Below are 18,828 nucleotides of genomic sequence, written 5' to 3'. Positions count from 1 at the left end.
TCCAGGAGTGTCTCCTGTGACACAGTGGAAACCTTTACATACTCCATCTCTCTAAATCTAGATACTTCTCTTTTCTTCAGTAGTGGTTACATGCTCTGAATGGAGAGAGTTATTCAGTGGCATGGCATGGGTAGAAAAGATTAAGGAACATGGACTATAGGAGGTTCTTCTAGATAATATTTTTATTCCCAGGTTCATTCCTGTGACAAACAGTTCAATTTTCTAGGTTTTCTCTTTTTCCCAAGGGACAGTATTTTCCCTATTGACCATTATTTTATTGAATATTGTATTTCACAAATGTGATCATTTCCTAGTTTTCTTCTCTTGCTTAGTGCTGAAAAAAGTGACACCCAATATTGTATTAGAACAAATATTACATAGTACACCTAAAGAAAACAAATTACTCCCAAGGCCAAAGTAACTTCATACGTAAGCAATTTGAATTTACCGAGAAATTGTTAAATATTGTATTATTTATCTTTCAATGTACTCTTATAAGAATCTTAAAAAAAACAGAAAGCTAAGCATCTGTATAAAATTTTCATATCTTTTTAAATGATCAGAATGCTCTTTTGTGATTGGCAATCCTTATTAAATCCTATCAGGAATCTGAGGGTAAAACTGGATCAGAAATCAGTCATCAACAGTCCAAGCCTCTGTGACAGTCACACCATTAGCCTGTGCCGACATTGATCTTGATCCCTGACCTTAAAATTCCCCAGCCTTTCCGAAATTCAAATTGTTCAATAAATTGTTTTTACGTCAGAATCAGTAGGGAAAACATCTTAGACAGCTTCATGAACAATTTTATTTTTCCAAATGCTTTTTAAGGGTTGTGTTTGTCGCTGAGCATTCTACATTTCCTCGGGCAATGATGGAAGCACTGATCTGCCCCAGAAACAAATCCTAAAAGATCTCGACCACTGTTATTGTAAATGCCAATGACAGTGCCCTCTGAGTGGTGGGAAGCTCCATGAAGATTTTCATGAGCTTCTTAATTTAAGAGAGATATGACTGCAAATGCTGAGCGACACTCTGCATGAAGTCCTCGTTGGGTTCATGACTCATCAAGGTCCAATGAGAATGGGCAGAAGAGTGGGCCATACCCCAGGAGTTCTAAAGCTCTGTGTCACTCTTACTTCACAGGCCTTGGTCATACTCCAAGTCAGAACAAAATTTGAACCATGCTTTAACCCTGGATATAATTTCAAATACTTTAATGAATAGGGAGCGTGGGCAGGCTTACATTGTCCTTGACTTTAATGGAATTGCATTATGTTTCTTTCCATTTAGGTTGATGTTGAGTACTGGCTTGCTGTCCATTGCTTCTATTATTTTTCTGCATAGGACTCATATCCCTGATTGCTCTCATGCTTTTAACATGATGGGGGGTTGGAATATTTTTGCAAGCTTTTCAGCATCTAATGAGATTATAATGTGATTTTTTTCTTTCAGTTTCATTATATAGTGGATTGTATTGATGGATTAACAGAAATTGAACCATCCCTGCCTCCCACTAGAAATTAATAATTACACATCATAACCTACAAAAGGGATCTCATATTCACACACATACTCTAACAGCTCCCCAAAAAACAAAAACAAAAGCATGCAAACAAAAAGACCATGCACCCTACAGAAAAGATCTAATACTCACATACACACTCAAACATCCCAGTCGAAAAAACAAAAACAAAAAAACATGCAAGCAAAAAAAACTTCTTGTTCCCCTTTTAAAGAAGGAATGAAGCATTCACATTTTGGTCATTCTTCTTGAGTTTCATGTGTTCTGTGCATGTAGGGTAATTCGAGAATTTGGGCTAATAGCCACTTGTCAATGAGTGCATAGCATGTATGTTTTTCTGTGATAGGGTTATCTCATTCAGGATGATGTTTCCCAGTTCCTTCCATTTGCCTATGAAATTCATAAAGGCATTGTTTTTGATAGCTCAGTAATATTCCATTGTGTAGATGTTCCACATTTTCTGCATCCCTTCTTCCGTTGAAGGATATTTGGGTTCTTTCCAGCTCAGACTATTATAAATAAGGATTTCTGCACTAAACAAATCTGGAACCAGGCTCTTTTCAGTTGGGAGACCTTTAATGACTGCTTCTATACCTTTAGGAGTTATGGGGTTGTTTAAATTGTTTATCTGTTCCTGATTTAACTTTGGCACCTGGTATCTGTCTAGGAAGTTGTCCATTCCTGCAGATTTTTAAGTTTTGTTGAATATTGACTTTTGTAGTAGGATCTGATATTTTTTTTTTTAATTTCCTCTGATTTTGTAGTTATGTCTCCCTTTTCATTTCTGATTTTGTTAATTTGGACACATTCTCTGTGTCCTCTTGTTAGTATGGCTAGGGGTTTATCTATCTTGTTGATTTTTCAAAGAACCAACTTTTGGTTGTGGTGATTCTTTCTATGGTCATCTTTGATTCTACTTGGATGATTTCAGCTGAGTTTGATTATTTCCTGCCTTTTATTCTTCCTAGTTGTATTTCCTTCATTTTGTTCTGGACCTTTTAGGTGTGCTATCAAGATGCTGACATATGCTCTCTCCTGATTCTTTCTGCAGGCACTCAGAGGTATGTGTTTTTTTCCTCTTAGCACAGGTTTCCATGTGTCCAATAAGTTTGGGTATGTTGTATCTTCACTCTCATTAAATTCTAAGAAGTCTTTAATTTCTTCCTTGACCAGGTTATCATTGAGTAAAGCATTGTTTGACTTCCTTGTATATGTGAGCATTCTTTCCTTATTGTCATTGAAGACCATCTTTAGCCCTTGGTGGACTGATATGATGCATGGGATTATTTCTATCTTTCTGTATCTGTTGAGGCCTGTTTTAATGACCAATTATATGGCCCATTTTGGAGAAAGTGCCATGAGGTGGTGAGAAGAATGTATATCCATTTACTTTAGGATAGAATCTTCTATAATTATCTGTTAAGTCCATTTGGTTTGTGACTTCTCTTTGTCTGCCTATGTCTCTGTTTAATTACTGTTTCCATGACCTGTCCATTGATGAGAGTGGGGTGTTGAAATCTCCTATTCTTACTGTTTGCGGTGCAATATGTGCTTTAAGATTTAGTATGTTTTCTTTTATGTATGTTGATTCCCTTTTATTTGGAATATAGATATTTATGATTTAGAGTTCATCTTGGTGAATTTTTCCTTTGATGAATATGAGGTGTCCTTCCTTAACTTTTTAGATGACGTTGGCTGAAAGTCGATTTTATATGATATTAGAAAGACTACTCCAGCTTGCTTCTTCAGACCATTTGCTTGGAAAGTTGTTTCCCAGTCTTTCACTCTGAGGTAGTGTCTGTTTTTTTCTCTGAGCTGTGTTCCCTGTAGTGCAAAATGCTGGGTCCTCATTCCAAACCCTGTTTGTTAATCTGTTTCTTTTTAGTGGGGAATTGTGTTCTTTTATGTTTAGAGATATTTAGGAATAGTTATAGTTGCTTTCTGTTATTTTAGTAATTTGAGGTTAGATTATGTTTGTGTGCTTCTCTTCTCTGTTTTCTTGTGAAAAGTTTAATTTCTTACTTTATCAATAGTTTTACTTGCCTCTGTATGTTGGGCTTTGCCATTTATTATCCTTTGTAAGACTGGATATGTGGAATGATACTGTGTAAATTTGGTTTTGTCATGGAATATCTTGGTTTCTCCATCTATGTTAATTGAGAGTTTTTCACGATACAGTAACCTGGGCTGGCATTTGTGTTCTCTTAGGATCTGTGTAACATCTGTCCAAGATGTTCTGGCTTTCATCGTCTCTGGTGAGAACTCTGGTGTGATTCTGACAGGTTTGTCTTCATGTTTTCTTGACATTTTCCCTTACTGCTTTTAATATTTTTCTTTGTTCTGTGCATTCGGTGTTTTGACTATTATGTGACGGGAGGATTTTATTTTCTGTCCCAATCTATTTGGAGTTCCTTAGGCTTCTTGTATATTCATGGGCATCTCTTTCTTTAAGTTAGGGAGTTTTCTTCTATGATTTTGTTGAAGATATTATTGTCCCTCTATGCTGGCAGTCTTCACTCTCTTCTATACCTGTTATCCTTAGGTTTGAGCTTCTCATTGTTTCCTGGATTTCCTGTATGTTTTGGGCTGGGAGCTTTTTCTGTTTTACACTATCTTTCACAGTTGTGTGGATGTTATTATCGGATCTTCTGCTCCTGAGATTCTGTCTTTTATCTCTTGTATCCTGTTGGTGATTCTTGTATCTATGACTCCTGGTCTCTTCCCTTGGTTTTCCATCTCCAGGGTTGTCTCCCTTTATGCTTTCTTTATTGTTTTTATTTCCATTTTTAATTCCTGGATGGTTTTGTACATTTCCTTCTCCTGTTTTGTTGTTTTTCTAGTAGTTTTTAAGGTAATTTTGTGTTTCCTCTTTAAGGGATTCTAGTTGTTTACTTCTGTTCTCCTGTATTTTCTAAAAGGATTTATTTATGACCTTCTTAACATCCTCGATTGTCATGATAAAATGTGATTTTACATCTAGATCTTCCTTTTCTGGTGTGTTCGGATATTCAGTGTTTGCTTTGGTGAGAGAATTGGGCTCTGATGAGCCCAAGAAGTCTTGATTTCTTTTGCTTGCATTCCTGTGCTTTCCTCTTACCATCAGGTTGTCTCTGGATTTAACTTGTCTGACTCTTTCTGACAGTGGCTTGACCATCCTATAGACTCATGTGTCAGGACTGCTGTAGATGTGCTTTCCTGTATTCTTTAATCCAGTTATGGGAACAGAGTATTCTGCTCTCAGGCATCTAGTTTCTCCTTTCCACTGGTGTTCAGTTGTTCCTGTGGGTAGGAACCAGTAGGACCTGCATCTACTTCTTCCAGGTTCCTCTGTGGGGGGCATCTCACAGATGGCACAAGGTGTTCTCCTCTTGAGTCAGGAATCTGTGCAGAAAATAGTCTCCTCTGGCTTCCCAGGAGTGTCTGCTCCTCTCAAGTTCTAGCTCCCCCACCCTCATGTTTTGGGTGCAGGGAGCTGTTTGACCAGTTCAGTTCAGGTCCAGGCACAGTCTGGAACATGATGGTCCTGCAGCTTTACTCCTCCTATATTCCTGTGTACAGAGGCACTATGTAGTTTTGTCTTGGGCCAGACATGTGGGCAATCGTGGACAAAAGTGTCAATCTCTCTTGCCTGTATTCTAAGTTTAGCCTACACTCCTGGGTGATCAGCTCTCTCTCCCAGAGCATCTGGGACCAGGGAGTTATGGGCCAGGATTAGCAAGGTTCAGGTGACAACTAGAAATTGGAAGTGCCCGGTACCAATGGAAATTCTGACATTGGGTGTCCTGAGTTCATCAGGCAGGTCACTTGGAGCAGAAAAGTTGGTTTCACCTCTGATCTCAGGCCTGAAGTCACTCCTCCGGCTGACTTTCAGCTCTCCATGAGGGCAGCAACCAGAAAAGTCCTGCCCCTACTGCTCCTACGTCTCTATGCACAGGAGGACCAGATGGAGCTTGGTGTTTTTATTTATTTGTGTGTGTGTGTGTGTGTGTGTGTGTGTGTGTGTGTGTGTGTGTGGAATGTGAGCAGAGTTCTCAGGTGTTTCTGCCCCTCTGATGGTCTAAAATTTCCCCACCCCACACGAGATTTGGGTGTAGGATGTTGTTTGGACCAGTTCAGATCCAGGTGCAGTTTGGACTGCAGGGCTCCTGAAGCTTGACTGCTCATATATTCATGTGTCCAAAGGCACTGTGCAGTTACCTCTTGGGCTACAGATATGGGCACAGGTGAGCAGAAGTGGCAGTCTCTTCTTCCCTGAGGTCTCAGTATTGCCCACTCTTCTGAGTGATCAGCTCTCTGTCCCACAGAGTTTCCAAAGGAGTTTCAAATGTTCATTCCCTATCCTACACGTCTCCATTCTTTCCAATTCTTCTCCAAATGTGTTGGAGAAGACCCCTCTGGTCAAGGGGATGTACAACAGGCCCCAGCAGGCAAAGAGGGCTGCAAAACTTCTCTTAAAGGTAATCTCAGTGATTTCTCAAATTTCAGAAATGGATTAAGTCCTGCCCCCTCTCCAGACAAGGCTTTAATAACTTCGCCAGCTGCCAAAGCAGAGCAGAGAGCTATGTACTCTCACAAAGACAGTCAAAGATGTCCCTATCTCCACCGAAGTGCCTTATACAATCTGCTTCATGTAAAATGAGTTTGAAACCTGATTCTGCTGACAAAGTGGAATTCAGAACTTCCCTATTAAACCAAGAGGACTTTCAACATCCTAGGGAATCTGACATTTCTATAGAAAAGTCTGTTTCCATTTCTCAAGCAGAAGAAATTTTTCTTGGAACTTCCACAATTACACAACGATATCTAGAATCATCGTGATCTGCTCATGAGGCTCTCAGACCTCTCATATATGTCCATGATGCTCTAGGAGAGGTCACATCTTCAGAGGTAGCTCTAATACCTTTTGCCCATTCTGACGTCACAGTCAGTATTTCTACACATATACACAGTACATTAATATGTTCATCATCTGAGAAGATGTCTTAAGATCTATTGCATCTGAACAGCATGCTTTACAACTATTCCCACCTACCCAAGTAGATTTATTTCACATGTCCACTCTGGGGAGAAATAGTCGACATTCTCCCTCTACCAAAGTGGACCACACGCATCCAGTTTCTAGAAACACAGGGTTAAGATTTTATCCTTCTGATGGAGACTTGAGAAATCTCTCCTCTAGGGAAGACAGTTTCAACCTTCCCAGTTCTGCCAAAAGGGATGTTGTGCCATATTCTGCTGCCAAAGAGACACCAAAACCTACAACTACTCCTCTGGTGCGTCCCACACCATCTTCATCTGTCCAAAGGGCCTAGGAATTTTCCAAAAATGATAAAGGAATTATGGAAAGTTGCCAATCCTTGAAAGGGCATGCTGGACATTCCATATTGTCCGAATATGCTCAAGTCACTCCTCCTTCTACAAAAATAAGGCATGTTCACCATCTGACCTAGGGTTTCAGGTAATTTCTTCACCCTTTTCTTGGACTCCAGAAAGTGTTCTCGATGCTCAAATTTGTTCACCATTGTGAAAATTAGACTTCTTAAATACAAAACCTTTTTTTTTTTTATATTTCCAAAGGTCTGTGAGCTAGTCCACATCAAAAAAAATCATTAAGACCTTGTGCCATTAGTCAAAGTATCAGAAAAACTCCAAGTTTTCTATAGCATCTAAAAATCAATCTGCCTCCAACGCTCTTCCTAGGAAACATTTACTATCAGCCATACAATCCCCAGGATCATCGAAATAAAAAAGGCTATCTAGAAACGTTAACATCTGCGCAAAGGTCTTTAGGATGTTCAGCAATTTCACCAAGATCTCGCTTAACCCATAGAACAAGAGAAGTAAATCCAACTGCCCAGGGTGTTTTCCCAAGAACCTCATATTTCTTCTTTTCTTTTATACCAAGACAGAAGGCCAACTTCCTCCTCCCCATCTGATCTCTTCATCCTATTTGTTCTCCCTCCCATCTGAATTAGATGCCAATTAGTAAACCATAGAATTATGGAAGGAGGTAGTTGCTGTCAAAACAACACTTGTGACATCACAGAATAAGCTAGGGCTCTCCAGGATACAAGAGACTTTTCATGGAGGACCTAATGATGATGTTGCTAAGAACTGCCATAGCCTACCTGCTAAACAGCTTTCCTTACATTGACCAGATTTGGTTGTTCACTTTCCAGGAGTGTCTCCTGTGACACATTAGAAACATTTACACGCTACATCTCTCTAAAGCTAGAGACTTCTCTATGCTTCATTAGTGATTACGTGCTATGAATGAAGAAAGTTAGTCAGGGGCTTCTCATAGGTAGAAAAGATCTAGGAACACAGAAGGAACTAGATTCTTCTGGAGATTATTTTTTTTTCTCAGGTCAAATCCTGTGACATAAAGTTCAATTCCCTAGGTTTTCCCTGTTTTGCAGGTGCCAGTATTTTCCCTACAGACCTTTAACTGAGAGAAAATTGATTATATTTTCTGATTGTGAATTCACTGACAGGGGACATTATGTTCCTGCATGTGTACTCAAAATTTCATTTTTCCAGTTCCATTTTTTGGCAATGAATTTGGAATCAAACGGGGCCCAGCTATAGAGTGAATATAAGCGTGGAAATATCGTATACCTACTTCAAATGATCAACTCCCAAATCCATATTTTATCCATTAATTACCAGACATCAGTAAAGCAAAGGACAACATGGGCTATAATGCGGTTCTGTAGTTCTATTAGATATCAGTCCTCTAATATCTACCTTCATGTTTCCCAGGAATAGATTGAGGGTTTTGGATGTTTTAACATGATTCTTTCTTCAGGGCACACAGCAGTTTGTGGGTGATGGGCAGCGACATGAATGGCTTGTGGTCCAGTGAAACCTCAACTTCCATAGGTTATAAGAACAGGAGGGAGTCTATTTGGCATTGTCATTTGTGGATCCTATATTCTTGACCTAGTTTCGCAGAATCCATGCAAATATTTCATCCAAATTCATAGTTGTAGGAGCCTCAGAAAGTATATATATATACATATATATATATATGTATATATATATATATGAATAGGTATACATATATGGATAGATAGATATAGATATAGATATAGATATAGATGATATAGATATAGATATAGATATAGATATAGATATAGATACAGATACAGATACAGATACAGATACAGATACAGATATAGATATAGATATAGATATAGATGATATAGATATATCAGGCCCAAAACTAGATAAGATTGTTGAAGCTAAAAAGAACATGCTGCCTGGAACAGGATATAGATCTTTCCTGAGAGACACAGCTAGAGCATGTCAAATACAGAAGTGAATGCTAGTGGCAAACCAGAGAACTGAATATGGACCTCTTGTTTGTAGATGTTGAGAAAGGATTACAAGAGCTGAATGGGCTTTCAAACCCATAAGAACAAGAAGTTCAACTAACAAGAGTTTTCTGGTACTAAACCAGTATTCAAAGACTGTCTATGTATAGACCTATGGCTCCAAATGCATATGTGGCTGAGTGTAGCGGTGTTGGGCATCAATGGAAGGAGAAGCCCTTGTTTCTACCTAGTTTTTACTGCTAGTTCAAGGGAATGTCAGGCACAGTAAAGGGGGTTATAGAAGAAGTGTAAGTGGATGGGTTACGAATCTTATGGGCCGGAAACTGGGAAAGGAAAAAAAATATTTGAAATGCAAATAGAGATATATTCAATTAAAAAAGCTATAAAATTTGGGAAAAAATTTAAAAAAAGGAAATAAAGAAAAGAAAATTGGCAGCTAACCAGACCTATTGACTCAGACATCTAAAGAGTCCCTGTCAGGTAATTGTAGTCAGAATAATACTGGTGGAAAGACTGAGATGATGAAGTCCAAATTTGAAGCATTTCTCTTTCCAGATATCAGTCTCAGACAGAAACTGCACTATAGAAATCCAAATCATGGCTGAGTTTACACTGAGCTGAAAACAGAATACTTGTCTTTCTCTTCTTCCTTAGGACTTTTTTTTTCTGGGATAAAGAATCAAAGACATGAGGTCTCAGGAAAACAACTGGGCCCTTTACAACACTGGCTTTTAGAATATCGAAATTAATGATATAAACTCTCTAACTTCCAGGAACTATAGCAAGCAGGTATGTCCAGATACTTCTGGGAGGCTCTAAGCTCTTGATTCCCATATGTTGAAGTAACAGATAAAGGCTATCTCTTCAGCAAACCCACTCAACCCCTAACCAGGACTTACTGAACTTTCCAATGGACAAAGTATTTCTTCCACTTTTATACAAATACAGAAGTCCAGCTTACTTCTTCCTATCTCTGTTCTTTACCCTCTTTCTCCTCCCTCCCAAATGGCTGTTTACTCTGAATTAGAGGCCAATTAGTAAACCCTAGAGTTACTGAAGGAATATCCAAGAGGCAGTTGCTCTCAGGACATTAGAAACATCACAGAAGGAGCTAGGGCTCTGCAAAATACAAGAATTTTTCAGGCAGGGCCTAATGATGATGTCACTGAGAACTGCCATGGCCTACCTGCTGAACAGGTTTCCTTACTTTGAATAGATTCAAGGGTGTGATTTGCAGGTGTGTCTCCTGTGACACAGTGGAAACCTTTACGTACTTACTACATCTCTCTAAGACTAGAGACTGCTCTTTCCTGCATTAGTGTTAAGATGGTCTGAATGGAGTAAGTTTTTCAGGGGCATGGCATGGGTAGAAAACACCTAGGAACACAGAATGGAGGAGATTCTTCTGGATCATAATTTTATTACAAGGTTCAATCCTGTGACATACTGTTCAATTTCCTATGTTTTCTCCATTTACAAAAGACCTGTATTTACCCTACAGACCTTTAATTGAGTGAATACTGTATTCCTTTTTCTAATTGAACATTCCTTGATAGGAGACTTTATATATATTCCTGAAAGTGATATTAAAAATTATGTTTTCCAATTCCTTGTTTTTTCACTGATATTGGCAACAAAGTGGGTTCAGCATTAGAGTGAATATAACAGTGTAAATATTGTGTACCTACTTCGAATGATAAACTCCCAAATGCTTATTTTATCCAAAAAATACCAGATATCAATAAAACAAAGGACAACATCGACTGTAGAATGCGGTTCTATTTTTAATTTAGTATCAGTTCTCTCATATATACCTACCTGTGTTCCCAGTGTCAGTCTTGATGATTTGGGATATTTTACCATGATTATTTCTTCAGGCCATGCATCATTCTTAGGAGGATGGGCAGTGAGAGGAATGGCTTGAGGTCCAGTTAAACCTCAACTTCAAAGGTTGATAAGAACAGGAGTGAGATTATTTGCCATTGTCATTTGTGGATTTTACATTCTTGACCTAGTTGTTCAGATTCCATGCTAAAATTCTTCCAAACCTCATTGCTGTAAGAGACACTATATATGTATATATATATATATATATATATATATATATATATATATATATATATATATATATATATATATTCAAAACTAGATATGAGTGATGAATCTATGAAGTGCATGCTGCAAGGAACCGGATATAGATCTTTCCTGAGAGACACAGATAGAGCATATCAAATAAAGAAATGAATGCTAGTGACATTCTAGTTTACTGACAACTGATATGTTGTTGGTAGATTTTGAGAAAGGATTACATATGCTGTGTAAGTGAGGGTTCTGAGGGCACCTGGAAGAGAATGTGGGACAAAGGATGCGAAGAAGGATGCCAAGACAAGAGTCTGAACAAGGAGTCAATTTTATTTTTCTCCAAGGCTGAATTTATACCATAACAGGGGTAACAGAGGGAGGGGGAACTAAGAAACATATATACAGGGCAAAAACACAGGATTCGTTTGGTCACGGACTGATGTTGTAAGGCTGTCAGAGAGTTTGCAGATTTGTCATATTATTAATCAGCAGGACAACATTATCATATTATTATTTTTCTTGACCACCAGATTTGTATTAGTCTTGTGCAGCTGGCTGGGGATTTTCCATGAACCCAGTCATACTTAATTCTAACCATAATAATAACATCTACAATGGAGGGCTTTTAGGGAATCACAAACAACATCTCCCCCTTACATATAATCAAATATAAAAGTGACCATAGCCCATGCATGTATTGGAATGCACCCCTTGGAAACTGCGTCTGTCTTAGGTTGGGGTGTTATTTGTCACATGGCCAAGAGAATCTTGTAGCCAGGGCCCATCATGGGATAAGGCAGCAGCTAATGTCGGCCCTCCTGTCTTAGGCCCTATATTCATGAATATATCACTCTCTTATCCATCACTGACTGTCCAGCTCAGCACACAGGGATGAGAATTTTCTGGTTTTTTAGCAAAGGCATCAGGACAGTGGGCAGAAAAGAATGTTGGCCTCATTTGTCTGAAGGACATAAATGTCCTTGCCTGGACTGGGATGGAGATTTGTAGATGAACTTGACCCTCATCAAAGCATCGTCAATAGTTAGCTTATGATATTATCTCCCTTTTACTTAACAAGGCTGTTTAAATGATTAAATGTTCAAGGCCCAAAATATATAACCAAAAGACAAAGAGATAAATAGCTATCCCATGAATGTCCAATAAGGTATAAGAAAACCGCATATCATTAAAGTACAGCATCAATAACTGAAAAATAAATAATGTGTTGATACATAGAAGGAAAAATAACATGCTGATTGACATTTTTTAAATTCTCAAAATAAATCAAATAGACAATACAATTTGGGTTCCTGCAACAATCATAATGGCTTATCCAAAAATTCAAATCCTAGGAAAGGTATTGCATTTTTCAAGAATACATAGTTTAGCTGTCCTGGAGTGGTTGGTAGGCTTCTAATTCTTCTTGAAGTGGTGCAGTTCTTTGAGGAAGCAGGTCCTCTCAGTGGAGTACAGGCTGTAGATGAAGTTGTGTACCTTGCACCATGTTCAGTGCCTCCCTGGGCTCCTTATATGGATCAGTGCCCAAAAGCAGGACAGTAAGAATGCACTGTCCTTTTTAACAATTTTATAGTAATATAATCTCCGAATAAGCACCTGACTGAAGCATTCTAAGACCCCAAGTATATCAATCCTGGTTCAGACCGTGGAGGTAAATTAATATTTAGGGGGATGCACCATCCCTTTTTTTCAGAAGTAGGACCTTCAGAATTGAATCTGGGACATGCATATTAGCAGGATGGAATATATTTTAAGTAAAATAACACAGTGTCTTTGGTGATAAAATTCTTAAGAACAGCGGTAAGGGGCCAGGCAAGAATGTTAGGGGGTGGCCTGGTGAGAACAGGTGGAACAACAAGATAGGGGACAAATAGCATTCAGTCGCACAGCTAAATGAGCCAGGTTTCTTTGGGCAAAAAGGCCAGCCCATAATCAAGCACAAGCTTTGTGCTGTGAAACAAAAAGGAGAGCAGAGGGGCAGCTGGTCTGTTACTGGCTGTCTCTCTGGACTTTGATTGTCCTGAGCTCAGCTCAACTCCTTAGACTCAGCTCAGTGTCTCTGCCTCTCAAGAGACCCAGCCTCTGAAGGACACTAGGCTGCCAGTAAGAATTAATAACAAAAGGATAGAGAGATTGTTAAGACCTGAGTGCTAGATGCCAAGTGGCTGATAAAATACTTGTATGGTTCATCTACATTAAGGTGGAAATTTCTTCCAGGCCGTCAGACATGCTGGATGACCTTGCGCCAAAAGACCTGGAGAAAATAGCATTTGAGAATTGAAGGGCGTGTTATCCAACTGAAGCCTCAGATATCAGAGAGTAACCTATAGTTACAGGCAATTGGTTTTAAGGACTCTTTCTGCTGCCATTCCTGAGGCAGGGTCACAATTGCGTTGGGTCTCCTGACTCTTACAACCAATAAATAGATTACTAAAACTGGAGTACTGATCTTTAATAGAAGTATAGCCCTTCAAGGACTGCAGTAGTAGCCCTTCACCAAGCCGCTTCACTGAGTTAGATGGGCATGGAAAAGAAAACAATGATCCTGGTCTTGACCACAGCCTCAAGTTGGAGTAAGCTGAAGAGCCGATGCCAAGACTTTCTCCTCTTGTCTTTCTAGAGTACAGCCTGTTTTGTCTGGCTAAAAAAGTTCCTCGCAGTCTGATGCAGACTCTTTCTGAAACTATCTTCGGGACTACCCTGACCCCCAACCTGGGGCATTTTGACCACAGGGGCAAGAACTGACTGCTGCAGGGATAGGATCAGCGGCACTGTCTATGTCAATGAGGACTAACAAGGAAGGTGACTTAATGCTGAAGACCAACTGCTCACTTGCAATAGGCTCAGCAGATAAGGCAGGCTCCCTGGCAGAAAACAATTTCTCTCAAGCAAATTATTTCCAAGTTAAGCACCAAGTAGACCAAGTAAAACTTCTGGAGAAAGAAAGGAAATAGTTCCGCGGTTTCAAACACTATCATAAGTCCGAGTCCAAAATGAAACAAAAGCCAAGAAAGGCACTCGACAATACAAAAGAAAAGAAACTAGACAAACAAGACCAAGAAAAAGAATCCTATTCCACAGATGCCTGTTACCTTCAGTACCTGGCTCAAAATGCAGCTTAACATTAGCTGCTTCTGGGATAAGGCAGACCATCTGATCCCACCTCCCAATGGGATTCTAGAGTGTCCTCTAGTTTTCTTTCTCCTCCTAGAGTATCCTCTAGGGACTATGGCCTGTGACAACAAGCAAATCTATGTGTCACAGCCATATTCCCCTTACAGGACCATAAGCGACCACCAAGTGGACTCTAAACCTTCTCCAGTGGGGATTCAAACCATTCAGACATCTAGGGCAAAAAAACACAAGTCAACATGAAACAGAGATGAGACATGACACAGAGACAAAACAGAAAGTAACACACAACACAAAACACAGACTTGCTTGAGCTTTCCTCCGATCTCTTCACCAATTGTGGTCTGGAGGGACCACAGTTCTCTGTGATGCACCAAAATATTGTAAGACCCCATAGTGGACTACTTCTGGAGCCCAACCATGGAGCATAGATTGACAAAATGACCGCTGCAGTAGCATGAAGGTATAAGGTTTTTAAACCACGTATGTGGTGTTGCTCATCCACACAAGTTGAGGCAAACTTGTACCCAAAATGCACATAACTTTTATTCATTACAGAGGGTAGACTTCAGTAAACGGGTTAATCAAATCATTAAACATTCACTAACTGGGTACTATGTTGTGAATCAATGTTACCCCCTGGATGAACTATGGACAAATATTTTTACAAAATATAAGAAATACAGACAAAGATGTCCCCCATCTTCAACAAAGTGCCTTATGCAATCTGCTTTGGGTAAAGTGAGTTTGAATCCCGATTCTGCTGACAAAGGGGATTTCAGAACTTCCCTATAAAACCAAGAGGACCTTTAATGTCCTCCCCTATTAAAAATTGATTTAATCATCACTTATGGTACAAGGAGGACAAAATGCAGTCACAAATCGCCAAGTGAACCTCCTAACACACATACCAGCCCAAGAAGAGACAAATATTTCTTCATGTACACCATTAGATCAAGGACCATTGAAAGTTTCAAAAGGGCCTCTTGAGAGTTCCATACCCATGCAAGATGTGGTAGAAAATTCTGAGTCCACCCAAGGGACTCTTTTGCCTGATGCATATAAAAATTGTGATCTAGCAACCTCAACATCTCTCCCATTGCTTCCTATGTCCCTATACAAAAGAATTATTCAAATATAATTGACCACCCAAACGGACTCTCCTGACCTTTCCTCAGGCCCAGAAGAGCCAAGTTTATCATAACACACAGTCAATGAGCCATGAAGACTCAATATTTATACAAAGTGCAGAGAAGATAGAACATTCCCTACCTCCTCAGGGGACTCTAGGTCATTCTGTCTTGTAAGGAGAGGCTTCAAAATTCTCCACATATACATCAGAATTGCTAGAATTTCCCAAAACTTAGCAGGATTCTCTGAGTAGTACTCTATCTCATAAAGGGACTGTGGGACAAGAAACATCTACAAAAGGAGTTAAACCCACGGCCACATATTTAGAAATGTCTTGTGGATGTGACACATGTACAAAAGATGATCTAGGACATATTCCATCTGTAGAGATGGTTATGGATCCAACCATATGTGAACCATGAGTGCTGGAACATGATATGCAAACACCAGTGTCTGAACCATCCTCGACATCTAAGGAAAGTGATTCCTTGGATTCCATTTGTGCAAAAGAATGCATATGACCTCCGCAAACTTAACAGGTGGCTATAGAAACTTCTTAATCTCCTCAAGATCAACCATCTTCCCCAACGACAGAAGATGCTACACACTCTTCCAAATATGCACAATGGGTTTCCAGTCTTCTTTATACCCACATGCAGAACCAGAACATCTCCCATATACCTCAAAGGTTCTGGATTTTACGTAATCTTCTGAAGGGGCCTAGGAAACTGTTTTGCCTATCAAGCATGCTAGGAATCTGACACTTCTATACAATAGTCTGTTTCCTCTTCTCCAGCAGAATAAATTTTTCTTGGAATGTCCACAATTACACAACGATGTCTAGAAACATCCTTGTCTGCTCATGAGGTTCTCAGACCTCTCACATATATCCATGATGCTTTAGGTGAGGTCACATCTTCAGAAGTAGCTCTAATACCTTCCCCCAATTCTGACGTCACAGTCAGGATTTCTAAACATATACGTGGTATATTAAGACCTTCCTCATCTGAGAAGGATGTCTTCGTATCTACTACATCTGAACAGCATTCTTTACAACTATCTCCATCTACCCAAGTAAATTTATTCCACATGTCCACTCTGGGGAGAAATGGTCGACATTCTCCCTCTACCAAAATGGACGACCGGCATCAAGTTTCTAGAAAAAAAAAGGGTTAAGATTTGATCCTTCTAATGGAGTCTTGAGAAATTTCTCCTCTAAGGAAGACAGTTTCAACATTCCCCATTCTGCCAAAAGGGATCTTGTGCCATCTTCTGCTGCCAAAGAGACACCAAAAGCTACAACTACTCCTCAGGTGAGTCCTACACCTTCTCCATCTGTCCAAAGGACCATGGGATTTTCCAAAAATGACGAAGGTATTGTGGAATGTTGCCAATCCTTACAGGGGGATGCTGGACATTCCATATTGTCCTAAGATGCTCAAGTACCTCCTTCTTCTACCAAAAAGGCATGTTCACCATCTGCTCTAGTGTTCAGGGAATTTCTTCACCCCTCTCTAGGGCTCCAGAAAGTGTTCTCCATGCTCAAAGTGATTTGTCATTTTGAAAATTAGACTTCAAAAATTCAAAAAAATTTTATATTTCCAAAGGTCTGAGGGAAAGTCCATATCGAAAAAAATCATTTAGACCTTGTGCCATTAGCCCAAGTATATCAGAAAACTTCCATGTATCCTAAAGCATTGAAAAATCAATCTGGCTCTAGTACTCTTCCTCAGAAACATTTACCATCATCCATACAATCCCCAGGACCATCAAAATCTAAAAAGGGGTATCTGCAAACTTTACCATCTCTCCAAAGGTCTTTAGGATGTTCATCAACTTCTCCAATAGCTCAGTTAATCCAGAGAACAAAAGAACTAAAGCCATCTTCCCAGGGTCTTTTCCCAAGAACCACATGTTTCTTCTTTTCTTCTATACCAAGACAGAAGGCCAGCTTTCTTTTCCCCATCTCTCATCTCTTCATCCTGTTTGTTCTCCCTCCCAAATGTTCTTTACTCTGTATTAGAGGCCAATTAATAAACCATAGATATATGGAAGGAATATCTGAGAGACAGTTGCTGACAAGACAACACTTGTGACATCACAGAAGCAGCTAGTGCTCTCCAGGATATAAGAGATTTTTTATGGAGGGCATAATGATGATATCACTGAGAATTACCATAGCCTATTGCTAATCAGCTTTCCTTACGTTGACCAGATTCAAGGGTATCCTTTCCAGGAGTGTCACTTGTGACCCAGTGGAAACCTTTACATGCTACATCTCTCTAAAGCTAGAGACTTTTCTCTGCTTCATTAGTGGTCACATGCTCTGAATGGAGAAAGTTAGTCAGGGGCTTAGCACGGGTAGAAAAGAACTAGGAACAAGGAGTGAAAGAGATTCTTCTGGAGGTTAATTTTATTCCGAGGTCCAGTCTTGTGAAATACAATTCAAAACCCTAGGTTTTCTCAGTTTCCCATGTGCCAGTATTTTCCCTACAGACCTTTAATTGAATGAATATTGTGTTACATTTTTTGACTGTACATTCATTGACAGGGGACATTATATATATTCCTGCATGTGTACTCAAAAATTTCATTTTTCCAATTCCATTTTTTTGCAATAAATTTGTCAACAAACTTGACCCAGCTGTAGAGTAAATATAACAGTGGAAATATTGTGTACCTACTTCAAATGATCAACTCCCAAATCATTATTTTTATCCAAAAATTAACAGATATCAGTTAAGCAAAGGACAACATTGACTATAGAATGCAGTTCTCTAGTTCTGTTAAATATCCGTTCTCCAATATCTACCTTCCTGTGTTCCCAGGGCAAGACATGATGGTTTATTCTGTCCAAACGTCAGTTTCAGGGGGATGTGCAGCAGATGTATGGCTTGAGGTCCAGTGAAACCTCAACTTGAGCAGGTTCATAAGAACAGGAGGGAATCTATTTGGCATTGTCATTTGTGGATCCTATATTCTTGACCTAATTGCGCAGAATCCATGTAAATATTCCACCAAAATTCATAGTTGTAGGAGCCACCATATATACACATATATCAGGCACCAAAACTAGATAATATTAATGAAGCTAAGATGTGCATTCTGCCAATAAACAGTTATAGATCTTTCACTAGAGACCTCAGCCCTCCACATACGGGATTCAGGTGCTGGGAGCCTCTCAGAAGAACCTGGACTTCCCTGCTTCTAATGGTTTCTGGAAGTCAGAGAGTTTATATCATTAATATCTTTATCCCAAAGGCCAGGTGTTGGGAAGGGCACTGTTCTTTTCCTTAGAACTCATGGTTTTTATTCTTTTTGCCCAGAAAAAATGGTCCTTAGTAAGAAGTGAAAAACAAGTATTGTGTCCTCAGCTAAGAGTAAACTACACAATTATGTGGATACTTATAGAGCAGTATGTGTCTAAAATATGGACAAATATTTTTACAAAATCTAAGATTTTTTAAAAATTTTTCAACCTATTCTTTGTTTCCTGAGTGACTCTCTTTGTCCTGTCACAAAAGATGAGAGTAGAATGCTTGTCCCATCACTCAGCAAAAGTTTAGGGAGGGGGTTGGGGGTGGGAGCAAAAGCTCCAAGGGG

The sequence above is a fragment of the Rattus norvegicus genome, chromosome Y, assembly GCF_036323735.1.
Source record: "Rattus norvegicus strain BN/NHsdMcwi chromosome Y, GRCr8, whole genome shotgun sequence".
NCBI lineage: Eukaryota > Metazoa > Chordata > Mammalia > Rodentia > Muridae > Rattus > Rattus norvegicus.
Note: the sequence above shows the minus strand (reverse complement) of the source record.